The 21950-nt window shown below is 47.8% G+C and overlaps 1 protein-coding gene across 3 annotated transcripts in view; it reads right to left on the bottom strand.

Moving 5' to 3' along the window:
- Positions 1-21950, bottom strand: part of LOC119961865 (dual 3',5'-cyclic-AMP and -GMP phosphodiesterase 11A-like) — a 536876-nt gene that overhangs the window by 436402 nt on the left and 78524 nt on the right. The gene's annotated exons all lie outside the window — the stretch shown is intronic.

Here is a 21950-nt window from a genome sequence, read left to right as displayed (position 1 = left end):
TTCACGGACGTGTATCTTTATATCAAGCAGCAGAGAGAATGAGGAAGTCAAACGTTACAATAGTGAACACAGCTTTGGAGAGAAAAATTCACAGACTTTTTGGCACCCAAGAGATGGGGTGGGACTTGTTCGATTGGTTGGTTAGTGGCCAATGAATTGGCCAAAAGGTCGTATTCTGCCCGGTAACATGTGGTGGGATTGGGTCCTGCCTGAATGAGCTGGTTTTCAGAGAGCCTGGGGAAGTTCAGTTTGAATCCTGGACATTCTGGGTAGGACCTGCTCCCTCTCTCTCTCATGTTTTCTCCAGAAATGCTGTGAGCTGCTGCATTTCTGAAACTGCAGATCTGCATTTGAGATCCAACCTACAATGGAAGCATTACAGGCTGCAAACAGAGGCCTGGATCTAAAACCTTAATTTGTCTGTTTAAAGACAACCATCTAAAACAAATACTATTTTTCCTTTTACTTATTCTTTTCACCCTTCTCATCCCCTCTGTGTGTGTCTGTCTTGTGAGTGTGTGGATAGGGTGGGAACAAGTTAAATGGGGGGATTAGGAATTAGATAATGGTTAAGACAGGCCAACAAGGGGCGAGGCCACATTGGATTTGGTACTGGGTAATGAACCCGGCCAGGTGTTAGATTTAGATGTAGGTGAGCACTTTGGTGATAGTGATCACAATTCGGTTATGTTTACTTTAACAATGGGCAGGGATAGGTATATACTGCAAGGCAAGAATTATAGCTGGGGGAAAGGCAATTATGATGCTATTCGGCAAGATTTAGGATGTATAGGATGGGGAAGGAAACTTCAGGGGATGGGTACAATCGAAATTTGGAGCTTTTTCAAGGAATGGCTACTGCGTGTCCTTGAAAAGTATGTACCTGTCAGGCAGGGAGGTGTAGCCACTGTAGCCACCTAAAATGGACACTGAACTAAACAAAATGGAGAATCGCTAAGACTGCAGGGAAAAACAGTTTAGCCAAGGCAGCAGCCTGCAAACACTCATTAGCATTTTGCAAGCAGCAAAACTAGTTTCTGGCCAGGTGGAAGATCTCAAACCAAAGGTGATAATGGCAAAACGCTTTACATACTAATGAGGCAGTCCAGATCTAGGCACACACAATGGCAACATTTGGGTTTGAATAAGATACTTTGAGTGGATGTCCAGACAGAGCGGCACCAGAAGTATCCACTATAGAAACCGCCCCCGCCATCAAGAGAGACCCTCACATTGGAGGAATTCAAAAGATATCGATTGGGAGTGATCCAATCGATACCTGAAGGTAAAGCCCGCCCAGAAAAAGGCAAGGACATTGGGGACCCCTATAAAAGATAGACCCCTACCCATGGTCCTGTCTGTTATTTCGTGCTCCGGCTTTGACCAAGAACTCCAACCTGTATCCTGACTCCAGCCGTTGAGCACCAGCCGCCGAACCGTAAGTGCCAATACGACGCTCGCTACGCGAACCAGGCCCACTAGACCCCCAGTGACCAGCACGCTTTCTGAAGGTTGCAGACCAAGACCGGAACGAAGGCCTCGCTCCCTGACCTTGCCTGTTCCTGTTTAGTTAAGTATTCTGATTGCTTAGTCTAGTCATAGCTTAGTCCCTTAGCGTGTGCATGCGTATTTATTATAATTGTATAATAAATATTGATCGTTTGGAACTTACTAATCGGTGTATCGTTTTATTACTTTGAACCTGACCTTGGAATATTTGTGAGGTGTCTATACGGCATCTGGCGACTCCTGAGCTGAAAATACATACACAGAGCCTAGTAGTGTTAAGCACACGGCCTTTAAACGGAGGCGTGTTAATACACTCCAATAAACGCGTTTTATACCCATAGCAAAACGTGCAACAGAGGAAGTTGTCGAGCAAGGGAACTGTGGTTTACTAAGGAAGTTGAAGCACTTGTCAAGAGGAAGAAGAAGGCTTATGTTAGGATGAGACATGAAGGCTCAGTTAGGGCACTTGAGAGTTACAAGTTAGCCAGGAAGGACCTAAAGGGAGAGTTAAGAAGAGCGAGGAGAGGACACGAAAAGTCGTTGGCGGATAGGATCAAGGAAAACCCTAAGGCTTTCTATAGGTATATCAGGAACAAAAGAATGACTAGAGTAAGATTAGGGCCAATCAAGGATAGTAGTGGAAAGTTGTGTGTGGAATCAGAGGAGATAGGGGAAGCGTTAAATGGATATTTTTCATCAGTGTTTACACTGGAGAAAGACAATGTTGTCGAGGAGAATACTCAGGTTCAGTCGACCAGGCTAGATGGAATTGAGGTTCACAAGGAGGAGGTGTTAGCAATTTTGGAAAATGTAAAAATAGATAAGCCCCCTGGGCCAGATGGGATTTATCCTAGGATTCTGTGCGAAGCCAGGGAGGAGATTGCAGAGCCTTTGTCCTTGATCTTTATGTCGTCTTTGTCGACAGGAATAGTGCCGGAAGACTGGAGGATAGCAAATGTTGTCCCCTTGTTCAAGAAGGGGAGTAGAGACAACCCTGGTAATTATAGATCTGTGAGCCTTACTTCAGTTGTGGGTAAAATGTTGGAAAAGGTTATAAGAGATAGGGTTTATAATCATCTTGAAAAGAACAAGTTGATTAGCGATAGTCAACACGGTTTTGTGAAGGGTAGGTCATGCCTCACAAACCTTATTGAGTTTTTTGAGAAGGTGACCAAACAGGTGGATGAGGGTAAAGTGGTTGATGTGGTGTATATGGATTTCAGTAAGGCGTTTGATAAGGTTCCCCACGGTAGGCTATTGCAGAAAATACGGAAGTATGGAATTGAAGGTGATTTAGCAGTTTGGATCAGTAATTGGCTAGCTGAAAGAAGACAGAGGGTGGTGGTTGATGGCAAATGTTCATCCTGGAGTTCAGTTACTAGTGGTGTACCGCAAGGATCTGTTTTGGGGCCACTGCTGTTTGTCATTTCTATAAATGACCTGGAAGAGGGTGTAGAAGGATGGGTTAGTAAATTTGCAGACGACACGAAGGTCGGTGGAGTTGTGGATCGTGCTGAAGGATGTTATAGGATACAGAGGGACATAGATAAGCTGCAGAGCTTGGCTGAAAGGTGGCAGATGGAGTTTAATGCAGAAAAGTGTGAGGTGTTCACTTTGGAAGGAGTAACAGGAATACAGAGTACTGGGCTAATGGCAAGATTCTTGGTAGTGTAGATGAACAGAGAGATCTCGGCATCCAGGTACATAAATCCCTGAAAGTTGCCACCCAGGTTAATAGGGCTGTTAAGAAGGCATATGGTGTGCTAGCCTTCATCAGTAGGGGGATTGAGTTTCGGAGCCACAAGGTCATGCTGCAGCTGTACATAATTCTGGTGCGGCCGCTCCTGGAGTACTGCGTGCAGTTCTGGTCACCACATTATAGGAAGGATGTGGAAGCTTTGGAAATGGTTCAGAGGAGATTTACTAGGATGTTGCCTGGTATGGAGGGAAGGTCTTACGAGGAAAGGCTCAGGGACTTGAGGTTGTTTTCGTTAGAGAGGAGAAGGCTGAGAGGTGACTTAATAGAGACATATAAGATAGTCAGAGGGTTAGATAGGGTGGACAGTGAGAGACTCTTTCCTCGGATGGTGATGACCAACACGAGGGGACATAGCTTTAAATTGAGGGGTAGTAGATATAGGACAGATGTCAGAGGAAGTTTCTTTACTCAGAGAGTAGTAGGGGTGTGGAACGCCCTGCCTGCAACAATAGTAGACTCGCCAACTTTAAGGGCATTTAAGTGGTCACTGGATAGACATATGGATGAAAATGGAATAGTGTAGGTCAGATAGGCTTCAGATGGTTTCACAGGTCGGCGCAACATCGAGGGCCGAAGGACCCGTACTGCACTGTAATGTTCTATGTTCTATGTCTAAGTTGTATTTGCTGCATATTTCATTATGGTTCTTGTTAAAAAAAAGTAATTTGTGTTTAAACTTACAAACCTGGTGACTGTAATTATTGGGCAGCCATGGGCCAAAGACTTCATGTATTTTTCTTAATATGATTTTATTAATTCAATTGTGTTGCAGCTCTGGGTCAAGGAGGCTGGAATTGACCGCACCCTAGCGCAGGTTGTTGCAACAATAGAATGCTTTATAAATGTACTGCAAGAGACGGGAGATGTCAACTGTTAAATGGGTAGTAACAGGGTTCATGCACATGATTGCACAAGGTCTCATGGCACAAGCTCTTCCAGAAATTACTCTAATTTATTTCAGCTCGGTTTCTAGGTTGGCCACAGTTGCAACTGGTTTCAGTTCAGATTTATTGAAAAGTAATCCAAAACGTTGAAATCTATTTTAATAAGAGTGCTTTTTTCCAATGTTTGTATGTATTACGCGGGATTCTCCAAACCCCCGCTGGGTCGGAGAATCCCCGGGGGGGGGGGGGGTGGCGCGAATCCCGCCTCGCTGTTCCGACGCCGCTGCCGTATTCTCCAGTGCCGGTTTTTGGATGGGGGGGGGGAGGGGGAACATGTCACGCCGGTCTGGGACCGTTGCCAGCGGCCCCCCCGGCCAATTCTCCGGGCCCGATGAGCCGTCGGTTTCTGGCCAGTCCCGCCGGCGTGGATTGGACATAGTCCCACACGGTGGGACCTGGCTGGTAGGCAAGCTGGTGCAGTCCTCGGTGGGGGGGGGGGGGGGGGCGGGCGCGGAGGGATTCGGCCCCGGGGGGGCCCCCACGGTGGCTTGGCCCACAATCGGGGCCCACCGATCTGCGGGCGGGCCTAAACCATGCCGGCGGTTCTGCACATACGTTAACTCGCGCAGTCCCTTCGCGCCCATTGGCGTGGCGCAAACCCCTCCAGCGCCGGAGAATTCCGCAACCTCCGTTTGGCCAGACGCCGGAGTGGTTCACGCCGTTCTTGGCACCGGCGTCGGGCTAATTCACCGATTGCGGTGAATCCTGCCCATTGTCTATAATATGACGATAGTAAAACATCAGCCCATTGCCAAGATCAGTTCAGGTAGAAGCGCTGGATTTATATCAACAATTCAGCAGATTGTGGATTGGGTTTATTTACAGAAAACTTCTTCTCTATATTTCTCTCCATTCATTCACTATGCTTTGCTTTCAAACAGCCCTTTCCCACATAAGCAACAACAACCATTCTTTTCTCTGCCTAATATCTTGGGGCACCAAATCTGAACAATTGGGCAATAAAAAATTGTGTAGAGACCCATAACACCTTTGGTGCCTTTTGTGTTGGGATGCATATTATGGGGCAACCCCAGGCTTAGGCAGAGAACATCTGTAAATCAGACAGGGATAATATGCCTCCAAAATGAACATTAAAGGTTAGTGGTCAACACTTCAATCAGTGGAAAAAATAAAAGGCCACAGGCAACCTTGTAATAATTCAAACATTTTTGTCTTTTCATGTAAAGTGCAGCAGGGCTTTACGGTGTGGCTGTTGACAGTTTCACCGATGGTTTTATAGAATTACGATTGCAGCAACACTTAACTTCCCTGCACCCATTTAGTGGAGTATTCTTAACCCTACCAGCCCCAGCCCATCCAAAAACCCAATAACTGGAAACCTAAATTGTTCCAGCCAAATTCAAGATGAGTTGGTTTCAAGCATACACCGCAGGTATGGGAGGTACGGACACAGTGAAATCACCCCACCAAGTCAAATAGTAATGTAATATAAAACTCAATTACTCAGTTTAGAACTAATCATTGGTTGTTTGTAAAAATAAGCTTCATTAATTTTCTTTAAAATCTTACAGTCATTTATTTTTACATATTTACTCTTAAGTATTGATTTAAGTACAGAATGTAAATTCCTCTATTTACAAACCAGTCTCATCACCAAACATTGTCAGATTAGCTGTGGTAGTGCTTAAGACTAATAATCTCCCTCAGGCTTTTATTATACATTTACATTTATTAGCCTAATATTTCAAATTTGACTTCATTAATGTTGCATGCAACAATATTTAGCTAAAGTTAAATTAGAAACATTCTTTGTTTCAGCTTCATATTCACTGGAAACTGAATTAAAACTGTATCTGAGTCAATTCCCTTTACAACATTAACAGTCTTCAGAACGAAACAATGAAGGAATCCCTGCAGAAGCTACAAAGAACAATAGTTTACAAGTTCTGGGAAATAATGAGTTAGAGTAAGAAATTATGTAATAACTCTTGATACTAAAACAGAACGCAAGGGATGTGTAAGTGGGTGCATTGTTACTTAGAGGGAATTGGAACAACTAGTTCAGAGGATCGTACACATATACGAAATGTAGGAATTTAAGGAAAGACTTTGGAGGTTAGAAGTGGGAGAGATTCCTGATAACTATTTTTTTCTTTACTTGCTGCCCATGAGTGTGAGAGATGTTCAAGAGCTTCTTGCAGACTGCTCTAACAGTCCCAAATGTGTGCGAGCTCTGTTTGAGGTCAGATGAAATAAAGTGAAGATTACCAATGGAAGAATTGCTAGGATGGACAACTAAAGGTGTACGTTGTTCGGTAGACTTACAAGAGCCATAAAGAAATAGATCATTTGCCTTGTTAAAAGACCTGGAAAGATTGTGTTGGAGGAAACCTAAATAGAATTATTCAGTAACCGTACTATACGAAAACAAGAGCTATGCAATTTTTGAAATTGTTGTAACCCGCATGAGACCTACGGGGTCGGACCAATTAGTGTTCCCGTGAGTCTCGACGAGTATGAGCTTTCCCACTGAGGGCGGGGACCCCATCAGCAGAGCAATAGACACATTGGGTGCGATTCTGCAGAAAGATTTTGAAGTGTGGTAGCGAGCAGCAACTGGCGAGAGCTTCCCAGCGCTCAGCCCGGTGAGACCGTCACTGCAATGCAACGTTAATTGGCCCACTTAAGGGGGCCCCATGGGCTTCGTGCTGCAAATGACGGCTCACCAGCTGATTCGTGGGACCGCCGTCACCAGCCCCCCGCTAACAAGTCAAGCAGCACTTAAACTACTCTTGCACGCCAACCCCACTCAGCTCGCAGCCATGGCACCGAGAGAACCGGTCCATTTTTTGGGATGCAGATCTGGGGAGGCTCCTAGAGGCGGTGAAGACCAGGAGGGATGTCCTGTTCTCCAGAGGGTACTGGAGGGTAAGCCACAAGGCAGCCAATGCCACCTGGGAGGAGGTGGCAGCAGCCGGCAGCTCAGGCAGCATCACCAGGAGGACCGGCACCCCATGCCACAGGAAGGTGAGGAAGGAGCAGTGCTCCGAAAACTAGTGTTTGAAACAAACCTGTTGGACTTTAACCTGGTGTTGTAAGACTTCTTACTGTGCTTGCACCAGTCCAACGCCGGCATCTCCACATCCTGGGATAACACAGGCTGCAACTTGATGCAGCTTTGACCAAAAGATACTCCAGACGTTGAAGAACATTCAATGTGATTTATTGAACCATTAGCACAGTTCTCCATGAGTTCGACTTGTAGCCACCGAAGTTGGCCATTCCCTGAATACAAAATGGAGGAACGCAAAGCATATAGGATAAAATGGACAATGTTTGCAGCGCCAGCAGGCTGCACCTAGCAGGTGTGGATTCTGTCTGCTAAGAAAGCAGACAGCACCAAAACGATTCCAGATACAATGGACACAAATGGGGAAGTAACTGCAACATTGTAAAAGGATACCAGACACCCAGGCACCAGCAGGGTTCGAAAACAAAGAGCCTGAGAGCCCGCCCAGTATCTAAGGAACAGCCTCAGTATTGGAGGGATTCAAACATATCGATTGGGAAGAGACCCAATCGATTCTAAGCAGGTAAGGGAGTCCGCCCAAAGGGGCGCGGATCCCTGGGACCTATAAAAGACAGGTCCCACACATGGTTCAGTCTTCTTGTCCAGCCCTCCTCTCTCTTTGACCAGCACTCCTCCATGGACCAGCACCTCGACCAGCTTTTGCCAAGAAGACCCTGAAGGAGAAAGAGAGAGGTTCGGACAGCAGCCGCCAGCAAGTAAGTGTCTCACAACGATCGCTACCAGAGATAGACACTCCTGACCCCTTTTAACTTATACCAACCTGAAGTCTGCAGACCAGAGCAGAGCAAGAGACCTTGTTCCCTGACCCGGCAGTTCCTTCGAGATAAGTATTAGTTTATTTAGCGGTAGGAATAGCTTAATCCTTTTAGCGTGTGCATGGGTAGTTATTATAATTGTATTATAATAAACTCAGTTGTTTGAACTTACTAATTGGTGTATGGTTTTATTGCTTTGAACTTCACCTTGAACTTGTGGCGGTATCTTAACGATACCTGGCGACTCCAGAGCTAAGTAAAGAAACAGAGACAAATTGAGTGTTAAGCACACTCACCCAGAACGACCAACAGACTATCTTGCTAATCTTGCTATAGTAACTCAGTCTAACTAATCAGTCTGCTGTAAGCCACGTGGTGGGTGTGATGCTTTTGATCTGCCCCTGTCCTACTCTCTAAGTGTCACCTGTGGAAAGAGACAGACCATGTGTGCCTTGTTCTTATATATGGATTGTGTAATGCCCCCTTGTGGTAGTGTCACCTCTGGGTGTCTTGACTGCCTATTGGTCGTGTCCTATTCTATGTGTTCATTAGCTGTATGCCTGCATGTCATGAATTCTTTGGTGCTCCCTCTAGTGTTTACTTAGTCGTAGTGTATTTACAGTGATGCATATCGCCACACCAGTCAGATGCTGAGCCTTTGGACCAGTTTACCCGGAGTTGATGCAGACGTTGGGTGCAGCTGAAAAAGTCAGAGAGGAGTCAGAGAGGCTACGGGCACAGGAACTGGCGCCAGCAATGCGTGGCACAGAGGCCAACACTGCTATGGTGGCGACCACAGTGGGGAGCCTGGTGCATGTTGTCAGCAGCATGAATAGAGCTGTCCAAGGCATGGCTCAATCGGTGATGGCCATGGCTGAGGGCCTCAGAAGGGACTCACTGGGGGACGTGACCCAGTACCAGGAAGACCTTGGTGACGCGCTGCAGGACATGTCCCAGTCACACGTGGGCATTGCCGAGTCACTGCAGAGCATGTCCGAGTCACTGAGGAGCATCGCCGAGGGTATCAACACAATGGTGCATCGTCACATCGGGAACTGCCAGGGCCGGCAGAGCCATATGACACAGGGGCAACCGGGTTTCGAACCAGCTGCCCCCTCATCACAAGGTGAACCCCAAGGCACTACGGGCACCGACCAAGAGGAGGAGGCGCTGAGTGCCAACCTGGAGCCATCCTACGGAGTGGCGACAGTGACCACCAACTCCCGGAGTTCCACCCCACTGACAACGCCAAGTCTCGCAGTGAGCACCTGGGACAGTGTGGCACAGCTGTGCCTTTGCCACCATCAAGTGCGCCAGGACCCTCCGGTCCCAGAGTCCCCAGAGGACGTCCGCCAGGGGCATTGAAGGCCATGGGGCATGGTAAGCAACAGGCTGCCTCCACCTTCGAGTGCATCCTGGGGAAACACCTAGAACCAATGATAGAGCACGGAAGGCATCGAGAGTCACTGAGGGGGCACTGTGAGAGGGGTGAAGCAAGAGGGGAATAGGTAAGGGGTAAGCAGAGGTGTGCATTGGGGGAAAGGAGTGTGGGAGGGTGAGGGTATGGGGAGCAGAATGGGGGCAGCACCATCGGGATAGTGGGGCAGTGATAGACACTTATATGTGTTACATTAAAAGACCTTCACCACAACCATTATGACGCCTGTGTTATTTTTTTCCCGCAGTGCGGGCCGACCTCCAAACCCTTGCCCCATCTCCCCAGGCATGGGGGTCCTGCCCCCCCAATCCCCCTTGGGCACACTGTGATGGATGTGAGCCAGCGCTCAGCAGACAGGTAGGGGTCAGACTGTGGCATAGATTGAGGAGCACCGGCGCTCAGCTTTCTGCGGGTTATAATCACCCCTCTGCCCTCGACAGTGACCCGCTGGTGGTGACGACACAGTCACAGCACCCTGGATTGATGTAACACAGACCCTGGGAGGGTGGGAAATGGGGGGACGAGAGGGAGTTGTAGCAATGATGAACCAGGCCACATGCTATGTGAAGCGGGCGAGGGCGAGGTCCACCCTAGCCCTCCAGGCTCTGGCTGGTCCCCCGGTTCCTCCCTGGGATCGTCCGCCGATCCCTGCTGGTGCCTCCTCCTTGTCCTCCCCCTCCCCCTCAGAGGTGGCTATGTTCCTCATCCTCCACCTCCAGCACGTCGCCCCGCTGCTGTGCCAGATTGTGGAGGATACAACAGACCACCACAAAGCAGGTGTTTTTCCGTGAGGGTTACTGCAGGGTACCACAGGAGCGGTTCGGGCATTGGAATCATATTTTGAGCAAACAAATGCACTGCTCAATGACAGACTGGGTGGCCACATGGATCACTGGCCTCCTTACTGGCATCATCAGCTAGGTCCTAAACATGGGGCTAAACATATCACCCAATAGCCAGCTGGCGATCCTGGGATGGTCCTCAAAAAGACCAGGGATTTCTGACTGCCCCAGAGTGTAGCCATCATACACACTTCCTGGGAAGCATGCACACACGTACATGATCCTAAGGTTGTGGCCTCACATGAACTGGATGTTCATAAAATGGAACCCCTTTCTGTTGAGGAAGGGCACTCCCAGATGGCCCGGTGAGCGCAAGGCGACATGCGTGCAGTCTAACAGGCCCCTGGACCTGGGGCATCCCAGCGATGGCCCAAGTGGGAGCAGAGTAGAGAGGTCCTGACTGGGACCTGTGTACATCATGTAAATAGTTGTGTATATAAATAAAGAACCAGTTTCTCTACGCCTCTCGTGTGGACTCCTCTGTGGTCACAATATTGGTGACAAGGATAAAGTGGAGCTACAGATGGCCCTGCTAATTGTTGGAAGTCAGACCATCTCTATGCATACCACTGGGGAAAGGTTTTCACTACTTTCAAAATGCCGCTCTTTGAGAGATTGAAATGAAAATCGCTTATTGTCACGAGTAGGCTTCAATGAAGTTACTGTGAAAAGCCCCTAGTCGCCACATTCCGGCGCCTGTCCGGGGAGGCTGGTACGGGAATCGAACCGTGCTGCTGGCCTGCTTGGTCTGCTTTATAAGCCAGCGATTTAGCCTTGTGAGCTAAACCAGCCCCTGTGAGCTAAACCAGCCCCACATTGGATGTGTTTGATGCGAGTATAGAAGATTGGATGCAATACGTAGAGCATATGTGCTACTTCTTTATGGCTACGGTGATAAGCGCCAGACAGTGATACCGTTGACTGCCTGTGGAGTGCCCACCTTCAGCATTATCAAAAACTTGGGCGTGATTCTCCGCAAATGCGGAGAGTCGTGAAGGCTGCCGTGAAACTGGCCGTGTTTCACGGCAGCCTCCGCGCCCCCTCCCGGGACCCGATTCTGCTTCCCGGTCGGGGCTAGCAGCGGGGCCCCGTGAACTACGGCATTGCAGGCTTAGCGAACTTTGCTAAGCCCGCGCGCCAAGGGTAACGGCGGCTGACGCGCACGATGACGTCAGCTGCGCATGCGCGGATTGGACGGCTCCAACCTGCGCATGCGCGGATAACGTCATCACGCATATGCGTGAAACCTGCGCATGCGCGGGCTGTCATGCCCCTCAGCCGCCCCGCGGACTGATCCAGCGGGGCGGCGGAGGAACAAAGAGTGCGCGGGGTTCGGACCCGCTGCCCGCGATCGGTGCCCACCGATCGCGGGCCCATGCCACCCTTGGCACGCCCGTGGTGCGGCCATGCCAATCGGTGCCATGGTATTCCGAAACGGCACTTTGCGGCCGTTTTCACGAACTGTGAGAGCAGGTGTGTTGGAGTTCGTGAAAACGGCCGTAAAGGCCTGGGAACCCGGCCCATCGGATAGGGGAGAATCGCTGTTCGCCGTAAAAAAACGCGAGCAGCGATTCGTGTCGTGGGGCGGCCGTGGGGGGGGGGGGGGAGAATAGCGGGAGGTTGGGAAAAATGTCGGGAAGGCCCTCCCGCTATTCTCCGACCCGTCGTGGGGGGCGGAGAATCGCGCCCTTAACGTACCCTGCATCCCCAGACACAAATAGGTTTGAAGAGCTGGTAACGCAAGTGGCAAACCATTACAAACCCAAGCCATCGGTGAATATGCCACAGTACCAGTTTAACACGACTGAAAGAACCCCAGGGGAGTCTGTAATTGGGTTTTTGATGCATCTGCAGAAGCTGACTGAGTTTTGTGATTATCGCCCTTCTATTTCTGAAATGCTACCGGGCAGATTGGTCTGTTGTGTGAATATTATGACAATTCAATGGAAGTTACTCGCCGGACCACTGCTAGATTTAAAGAAGGCCATGGAAATCTCTCTGTCAAGAAAAAGTGCAGAGAAGGGTGTTGCATGATATGGAAGTCAATAGTGTAGGGCGCGCCCCCTCCCGGTGTATGGCACTCTCTAAACAGAAACCACTGGAATCCCATCCTGGGCAGAACACGCTGAGATCAGGGCTGAGGGTCCAGGAATGTGTCGACCAGGCAGGACCCATCCCCTGAACCAGAAAACGTAGGCGTTAGCCCAGATCCAGCACCTTTCTTCAAGAACAGCCAGAAGATGACTGTACGCAGCTACGTTGCATCGCAGCACCCAAAGTTGCCTCTATTAGAATAGCCGTTCAAGTAAACGACCATTCTTTGGGAATGGAATTAGACACGGGAGCCACTGTCTTGGTCATTGGCAGGCAAACATTTAAGAAAATCAAATCAGGAGTACAATGTCTGCAGTTACAGGATACTGAGGCACAATTGGCCACATATATAGGACAACCTATATATGTGGTCACAGCATCGGTGCCGTTTTCTCACATCGGATGGACGACAGTGGGGAGTGGCAGGTTGCATTCAACTCCAGAACACTGGCTGTGGCTGAGCGCAATTATACAAAAATCAAGAAAGAACATAGAACATACAGTGCAGAAGGAGGCCAGTCGGCCCATCGGGTCTGCACCAATCCACTTACTGGTGGCGGACGAGTACATCTTGATGCATCGGCCGGGCAGGCAGATCGTGAACATGAATGCATTGAGTAGACTCCTGCTGCTGACGAGACCACCAATGCCCCCAGAGCCGACAAAGTCATAGCAGTGATGCATTTCATGGACACTTTTCCAGTTATGTCAGCCCAAATATATGAGTGGACACAAACAGACCCCTTATTGTCTAAAGTTTGCCATAAAGTCCTATATAGCATCAGAAACTGCCCAACGAGTTAAAGGCTTTTACCATCAAAATAGCTGAGTTCAGTGTGGAAGATGGTATCCTCCTCTGGGGGACCTGCATCATGGTCCCATACGAGGGTCAGGACCTCATACTGAGGAACCTGCATAATGGACACCCGGGTGTGGCCAAAATGAAAATCCTCGATCGCAGCTATGTCTGGTGGCCGGGCTTGGACACGGAGATAGAACAACTGGTCCAACAATGCAATGTGTGCCAGGACCTGCAGAAGCTCCCCCGCGCTGCACCTCTCTATCTCTCTAAGTGGCCGGGATGGCCTTGGGTACAGCTTCACGCCGATTTTGCCAGCCCTTTTCAAGGCTCTATGTTTCTAATCATAAACGATGCCCATTCTAAGTGGCTGGAGGTCCACAGGATGTCATCCATGACTTTGAGGGTGATGATGGAGAAACTGAGACTCTTGTTTAGCATACACGGTATCCCAGAACTGTTAGTCACTGACAACAGCACGCCATTTACTGATGAAAAGTTTGGGGTTTCATGAAGACTAATGGGATGGGCATATCCACAGGGCCCCATTTCACCCAGCTTCAAATGGGATAGCTGATAGAGTGGTGCAAACATTCAAGACATTATTAAAAAATCAGACACACATCCCTCAACACACACCTGGCCAGATTCTTATTTTGTTACCGCACCACTCCATCTGTCACGACCTGCGTTGCACCATCAGAACTTTTGAAGGGCCTTAGACTTCAGACCTGCCTCAGCCTTGCTTTTCCAGACATTGGTGGAAAAATACACCGCGATCAAGAGCAACAAGGATGCTGCCCACACAGAAGTAAACTGACCAGACAATTTGTACCAGGTGACGCAGTCTACATTCGGAACTTTGATGATGACACCAAGTGGGGTTCCAGGCACGGTAGATCGACAGATAGGACCGATATTGTACAAGGTTCGAGTACAGAAACCAAGAAATGAAGAGGCATATCATATCATTCATTTCCGCAACAGGAGGCCAGTTGTATTCAAAACTCGCCCAGAGGAGACAGGTTCGATTCAGACAGCCCTGGCACCAGCAGTTTTGAGGCCATTGCCCCAAGGGTGCACGATGCATAACCGCAGGTGAAAAGAACCAGTGCCCTCCTACTCCAACTTCCTCGGAGAAGTCGGACATTGGGGTGGGGGATGTTATAACCCACATTAGACCTACGGAGTCGGACCAATTAGTCTCCTCCTAAGTCTCGTTGAGTACGGGCCCCATCAGAGTCCCTATGGACATTGAAGAAAAGTTCAGCCTGAGCGGGAGCCGAACAGAGAAGTCTGACTAGGACCTGTGTACATTGTGGAAAATGTTGTGAATATAAATAAATGACCAGTTTTTCTACACCTCTTGTGTGGACTCCTCAGTGGTCACAATAGGAACCAAGAGCATTGTGTAAATACAATGATCGGTAATGTTTTGCCTTCAACAGGATATTTTATTCGGATTTCATACTTTTGTAGCAAATGCTGCACGCTTTATTATCTAATTGTTACTCTTACAGACTACATGCAATAGAAAATCACTCCTTGTGATGTTTTGGTCATTCTCCACACCCCAGACTTGGCCACATTATATAAATAAAGCTCAATCAGATAGTATCCACACAGTAAAGATCAGGCAGATGCTAAAGGTGCATTCTACGACAAATGTCTGCCAAGAGACTGAATCTGAGAAATTACTCCATTTTATTTTTAGAATAAGTAAATATGCTGGTGAACACTGCAACTGCTGACTTGCATTGCCAGAAAAGACAGCGGAATTAACAGGTACAGTAGCTCACAGTTCCTAGGTTAATGGTAGCTCCGGTCTCTCAAAAAGGATTATTTTGACCATCACAATTTAGAGAGCAATTAATACACAGTTTGGTTGTGTTCCCCAGTCTCTCAAAATATGTCCTGTGTCTGCAACTCTAAAGCAAGCATCTTCTTACATGACTCTTCCTTCCTAAGTATTCATGAAATAATTGATTGTGTCCATGATGCTTTTTGGGCACAACAATTTTCAGGCACCGAGGAGGGGGAAAGAACAACAATTTGTAGGTGACGTATACTGGCAGACACTTGTTGACTCTTCACGAAGCCCTTCTTCCGGGATTACATTCGGGAAGCAGGGCTCCAGCCGAAGCGCCAACACCTTGGCAAGTAACTTGACATCTGCATTCAACAATAAGATAGATCGGTATGACCCACACACTGTTGGGTATTTGTCCTTCTTAAGAATCAAAGGGATAGAGACCTGTGTGAGGGTGGAGAGCCATGCACCCCGGGATAAGGAATCATTAAACATGTCCACAATCAAAGCTGCTCCGAGAACTACTTATAGAATTCAGTCGGAAAGCCATCCAGACCATGGGCTCTGCCAGTCTGCATCAAACCGATGCACTTTAAGATTTCATCAGGGCTCAACGGGGATTCCAACTCACCGCTCATCTTCACATCCACAGATGGGATGGATAGACTGTCCAAAAAGTCAGATCTGGCTGACCCTTCCGTCGGAGGTTCCGATCTATAAAGATCACGATAGAATTATTCAAAAGCCGCATTGACCTGAGAAGGGGCAAAACAAGGTCACTGCTCGAGTTGTGTATCTGTGTGATATCACGGGAGGCACCTGCCGTTTAAGCTGGTGAGCCAAAGGACAACTGGCCTTCTCCCCATATTGGTAAAACATGCCCCGTAAGCGTCACAATTGATTCACTGCCCTGCCAGTCGACAATAGTTCGAACTGTGTTTGCAGCTTTTTCCCACTTGCCAGCAACTCCACGGTAGGATCAAGCGAGTACTGGTAGCCCACCTCAAGAATGGAATCCATCAGCCTCTGCTGCTCCACCCTCCCTGTCCTCATTAAATGCACTTATATAGGAGATAATTTCATTCCTAAGGACCACCTTAAAGGACGCCCACAACGTGGAAGGTGAGATTAATATCAGTTTTCTTAAATTTTATATAGACCTCTATGGCAGTGCTGCGCTCACAAAACTTCTTTTTTTTTAAATATAATTTTTATTGGAATTTTTTACAGAAAATATAAAACATAACGACAAACAGTGAAATGCAACAACATAACCCATAATAACTGTAACACCCCCAGACCGTATCGACGCATGTATCACATCCCCTCACCCCCCCCCCCAACCCCAATGAACAACAAAAGAACTTAAAAATAAATTAAAATTAAATAAACAAACAAACATAGTCATTGTCCGCCCCCCCCCTTTTCCCTCCTCTCCCCCTTCCCCCTCCCCCCCCCCCCGGGTTGCTGCTGCTACTGTCCCTGTACCCTATCGTTGAGCCAGAAAGTCGAGAAAAGGCTGCCACCGCCTAAAGAACCCTTGTACCGACCCTCTCAGGGCGAATTTGACCTTCTCTAGCTTAATGAAACCCGCCATGTCATTGATCCAGGTCTCCACGTTTGGGGGCCTTGCATCCTTCCACTGTAGCAAGATCCTTCGCCGGGCTACTAGGGACGCAAAGGCCAGCACACCGGCCTCTTTCGCTTCCTGCACTCCCGGCTCCACCCCAACCCCAAAAATCGCAAGTCCCCATCCTGGCTTTACCCTGGATCCCACCACCCTCGACACCGTCCTTGCCACCCCCTTCTAGAACTCCTCCAGTGCCGGGCATGCCCAGAACATATGGGGCTCACAAAACTTCTTATCCGCTAATAGTGTTGTGTCTAACTCCCATAGCAGATGTTGTGTGGGGCCAGACTCCAGCAGCAAATCAACATTTGCAGGGCATGGTCCAAAATCACAACTGCTGAGTACTCAGCCGCCACCAGTAAAGGAAGGAGAGACCGATTTAAAACAAAAAAAATTATTCCACGAATATACCTGACGCACATGCAAAAAAAAATCTTTATCGCCTAGGTGCAAGAAGCGCCAGGGATATACCCCCCCCCCCCCCCCCCCCCCCCAATCTCTTCCATTAAAGACAACAAAGCCCTGGTCACACCCAATGTAGCAACATATTTGGGTTTGGACTGATCCAGTCAAGGGTCCGAAACACATTTTAGGTCTCCACTCAAAATGAGCTGATGCAAGTCTAAATTGGGGAAGGGGGGGGGGGGGGGCAGCAGGGTATTAATAAACTTGTATTATCCCAATTTGAGGCATAGATATTAACCATAATCACAGTGGTGCCCACCAGGGACCACAGATAATAACCATTAGGGTCAGCCAAAATCTCAGAGGCAGAAAATTGAACTCTTTTGTCAACTAAAACTGTCGCACCCCTGGCCCCTACCATCCCGATCCACCCCGTTCGCAGCCAGCTCTGGTCTCTGACGCGCAAATGGGTCTCTTGCAAAAACACCACATCGGAGTTTAAGCTGTTAAGGTGAGCAAGTATTCACTATCTTTTTATTGGGCCATTCAAACCCCTAAAATTCCAGGTAACCAAACAAATTGGGGTTCTCCGACCCCCACCCCCACTCAATCCGGAGTCAGTCATTTCCACCAAGAAAGATTACCCAAAGGATATTAAAAGGTACAGCAAACAGGCCCACCCAAGTTGACCATTCAACCAAAAGACTGGACGAAGAGAAATCTGCAGACAGCGTCAGCAAACTAGTCCCTCCCCCAATGCCATCACCCTCAAATACAACCACACCCAAATGCAAATACAAATAGAGGCAAGGTAAACACAATACTAAAATCTACTTACAACAAACCTAAACAAAACAAGAACTCTAAGCTTATAATGTAAAAAAAGCTATTATGAGCTTCAGCCAATCCTTCAAAACTGCTCCTGTCAGCTAACTCTTAAATTAGCAGGGAGGCTCCCGACTGGGGGTAAGAAAAATGGTTACAGACAACAAAATACTAAACCTCATAAACATTGTGCACAGAAAGGGAGCTAAATATTATCATAACAAATAGAGCCCCATATAGCGCTATATCCCAAATCTAAACAAGAATTAGAAAAATTAAGCCCCGACAAGGACAAAGCAAAATACAAGAACAACCATGAAAACCCCATACAACAATTCAATATGCCCATCAACAGAAACAAAAACTCAATTACACTGTTCCCAGCTTGTGCTTTTTTACCGAAAGCGTCCACCTCACCCTGTGAGTCTTTTCCTTCAAAACCAGGGAAGGTAGATCACACTGAACTGCACTCCACTTTTGTACAAGGCAGCCGTGGCTCTACTGAACACAGCTAGCTCCATACCCACATCTTGATAGAACCTGATGGCGCGGCCTCCCCCAGAGTTCCTTCGCTCAACTTGAACCCCGCTTTTCACCTTGAAGCAGTGAAGCCTCACTATTACCCCATGCGGTAGATCGTCAGAGTGAGGCCTCAGCCAGAGTGTGCGATGGGCTCTGTCCAACTCGGGAGGAAATGTGAATATACCCTCGCCCACCATCTTACTAAACCTTTCTGCAAAGTACTCCATGGACATTGGGCCTTCCATACCCTCCGGCAGCCCCATAAATCAAATATCTTTCCTCCTGGTCCTATTTCCTAGGTCATTTATCTTGACCTTCAACAACTTGTTCGCTCCAATTCCAGCGAGGCAATCCAATTGCTGTGGCTCGAAGGACCACTTCAATATATCTTTGATCGTGGCTCCATGGACTTCCACGGTTTCACTGATTTTCCTCAGAGCCGCTTGAATGGGGGCCAAGGCCTCTTCCCTTGATTTCCGACCATCATCCGTCACAATTTGTTGATGCTTTTCAAATTCCTATGCCAAGGTACTAGAAAGCACCTTCGACATTAGTGGGCTAGCCAGAGCACCAGAAACTAACTCTGCCATTTTACTTGCTGATGACCTACTTAAGCAAGGAGTCATTGGCAAATAGGGTTAAGGACAATCCCAAGAAATTTTACACGTACATAAAAAGCAAGAGGGTAGCCAGGGAAAGGCTTGGCTCACTGAAGGACAGGCGAGGGAATCTATGTGTGGAGCCAGAGGAAATGGGCGAGGTACTAAATGAATACTTTGCATCAGTATTCAAAAGAGAAGGAATTGGTGGAAGTTGAGTCTGGAGAAGGTTGTGTCGATAGCTTAGGTCACATTGAGATCCAAAAAGACGAGGTGTTGGGCGTCTTGAAAAATATTAAGGTAGATAAGTCCCCAGGGCCTGATGGGATCTAACCCAGAATACTGAAGGAGGCTAGAGAGGAAATTGCTGAGACCTTGACATAAATCTTTGGATCCTCACTGTCTTCAGGTGATGTCCCGGAGAACTGGAGAATAGCCAATGTTGTTCCTTTGTTTAAGAAGGGTAGCAAGGATAATCCAGGGAACTACAGGCCGGTGAGCCTTACGTCAGTGGTAGGGAAATTACTGGAGAGAATTCTTCGAGACAGGATCTACTCCCATTTGGAAGCAAATGGACGTATTAGCGAGAGGCAGCACGGTTTTGTGAAGGGGAAGTCGTGTCTCACTAACTTTATAGAGTTTTTCGAAGAGGTCACAAAGATGATTGATGCAGGTAGGGCAGTGGATGTTGTCTATATGGACTTGAGTAAGGCCTTTGACAAGGTCCCTCATGGCAAACCGGTACAAAAGGTGAAGTCACACGGGATCAGGGGTGAGCTGGCAAGATGGATACAGAACTGGCTAGGTCATAGAAGGCAGAGAGTAGCAATGGAAGGGTGCTTTTCTGATTGGAGGGCTGTGACTAGTGTGTTCCGCAGGGATCAGTGCTGGGATGTTTGCTGTTCGTAGTATATATAAATGATTTGGAGGAAAATGTAACTGGTCTGATTAGTAAGTTTGCTGACAACACAAAGGTTGGTGGAATTGCGGATAGGATGAGGACTGTCAGAGGATACAGCAGGATTTAGATTGTTTGGTGTCTTGGGTGGAGAGATGGCAGATGGAGTTTAATCTGGACAAATGTGAAGTAATGCATTTTGAAGGTCTAATGCAGGGAGGGAATATACAGTGAATGGTAGAACCCTCAAGAGTATTGAAAGTCAGAGAGATCTAGGTGTACATGTCCACAGGTCACTGAAAGGGGCAACACAGGTGGAGAAGGTAGTCAAGAAGGCATACGGCATGCTTGCCTTCATTGGCCGGGGCACTGAGTATAAGAATTGGCAAGTCATGTTGCAGCTGTATAGAACCTTAGTGAGGCCACAGTTGTTCAATTCTGGTTGCCACACTACCAGAAGGATGTGGAGGCTTTAGAGAGGGTGCAGAAGAGATTTACCAGGATGTTGCCTGGTATGCAGGGCATTAGCTATGAGGAGCAGTTGAATAAACTTGGTTTGTTCTCACTGGAACGACGGAGGTTGAGGGGCAACCTGATAGAGGTCTACAAAATTATGAGGGACATAGACAGAGTGGATAGTCAGAGGCTTTTTCCCAGGGTAGAGGGGTCAATTACTCGGGGGCATAGGTTTAACTGTGCGAGGGGCAAGGTTTAGAGATGTACGATGCAAGTTTTTTTAAACAGAGGATAGTGGGTGCCTGGAACTCACTGCCGGAGGAGGTGGTGGAAGCAGGGACGATAGTGACATTTAAGGGGCATCTTGACAAATACATGAATAGGATGGGAATAGAGGGATACGGACCCAGGAAGTGTAGAAGATTTTAGTTTAAACGGGCAGCATGGTCTGCACAGGCTTGGAGGCCGAAGGGCCTGTTCCTGTGCTGTACCTTTCTTTGTTCTTTGTTTGTTCTTTGATCTCTGAAAGGCCTTAGACTCAGTCGATGAACTTCTGCTGTCCACCTTCTTTCCCCTGATTTTGTTTGGGCAGTTCAGCCATAGAAGATCCTTATTCCATTAACTATGTGGGTTTTGAACAGAAAACAGGGCAAAATAACAGTACCTAGAGGGAGCCACCTTGTAGGGACGGCACGGTGGCACAGTGGTAAGCACTGCTGCCTCATGGCACCAGGGATCTGGGTTCGATTCCCCATGACTGTGGGTTTCCTCCGGGTGCTCTGGTATTCTTCTACAGTTGAAAGATGTGCAGGTTAGGTGGGTTGGCTGTGCTAAATTGCCACTTAGGGTGGAGTTTCAGGAATAGGGTGGGAGGTTGGGCCAGGGTAGGGTGGTCTTTCAAAGGGTCGGTGCAGACTTGATGGGTCTCCTTCTGCACTGTAGGGATTCTGTGATCTTCTATGATCATAATGATAGTTACTTCAGAAAAGTAGCTACAACAGTGAAGGTGCTGTATGTTGAGGAACATTGGCATTAGCCACCAACATGCAGTTCAACAGGATGAGCAAGCACCAGAGTAACAATATCTGTCCCTCAGGAAGAAAAACTACTGATAGGAGAAGAACACTGGCTGCAACTATTTCAGAGTTTCATCACCTGAGCTGATCCAGGGGTACATTTACCTTGTGGCAGTATAATGAATCTCTTCCAATCTACGTTACTACTGTTGTCCTACATTTCATCAGTAAATTATCAACATGGGCTATCTTTGGCAACTGCAAACCAGACATATGCAGTCTGGTGTTTTAATTTGTGATGCAGTAACATGCATCATGGGAGTTATGTCCAGGCCCCCCGAGCAGTAGTCAGGGTGTGGGGCAGCAAATAAATTAGGAAATGGAGAAAGGTGGTGAAAAAGGCAATATCATAATGATCATGGGGGACTTCAATATGCAGGTGGACTGGGAAGATCAGGTTGGTAGTGGATCCCAAGAAAAGGAATTTGTGGAATGTCTAAGAGATGTTTTTTGGAGCAGCTTGTGACAGAGCCTATTAGGGAACAGGCAATTCTGGATTTGGTGATGTGTAATGAGGCAGACTTGATTAGGGAACTT

This window comes from Scyliorhinus canicula, chromosome 2, assembly GCF_902713615.1.
Source record: "Scyliorhinus canicula chromosome 2, sScyCan1.1, whole genome shotgun sequence".
Classification (NCBI taxonomy): Eukaryota; Metazoa; Chordata; class Chondrichthyes; order Carcharhiniformes; family Scyliorhinidae; genus Scyliorhinus; species Scyliorhinus canicula.
The sequence above is the reverse complement of the archived record's forward strand: the minus strand, read 5'-3'. Positions and strand labels throughout refer to the sequence as shown.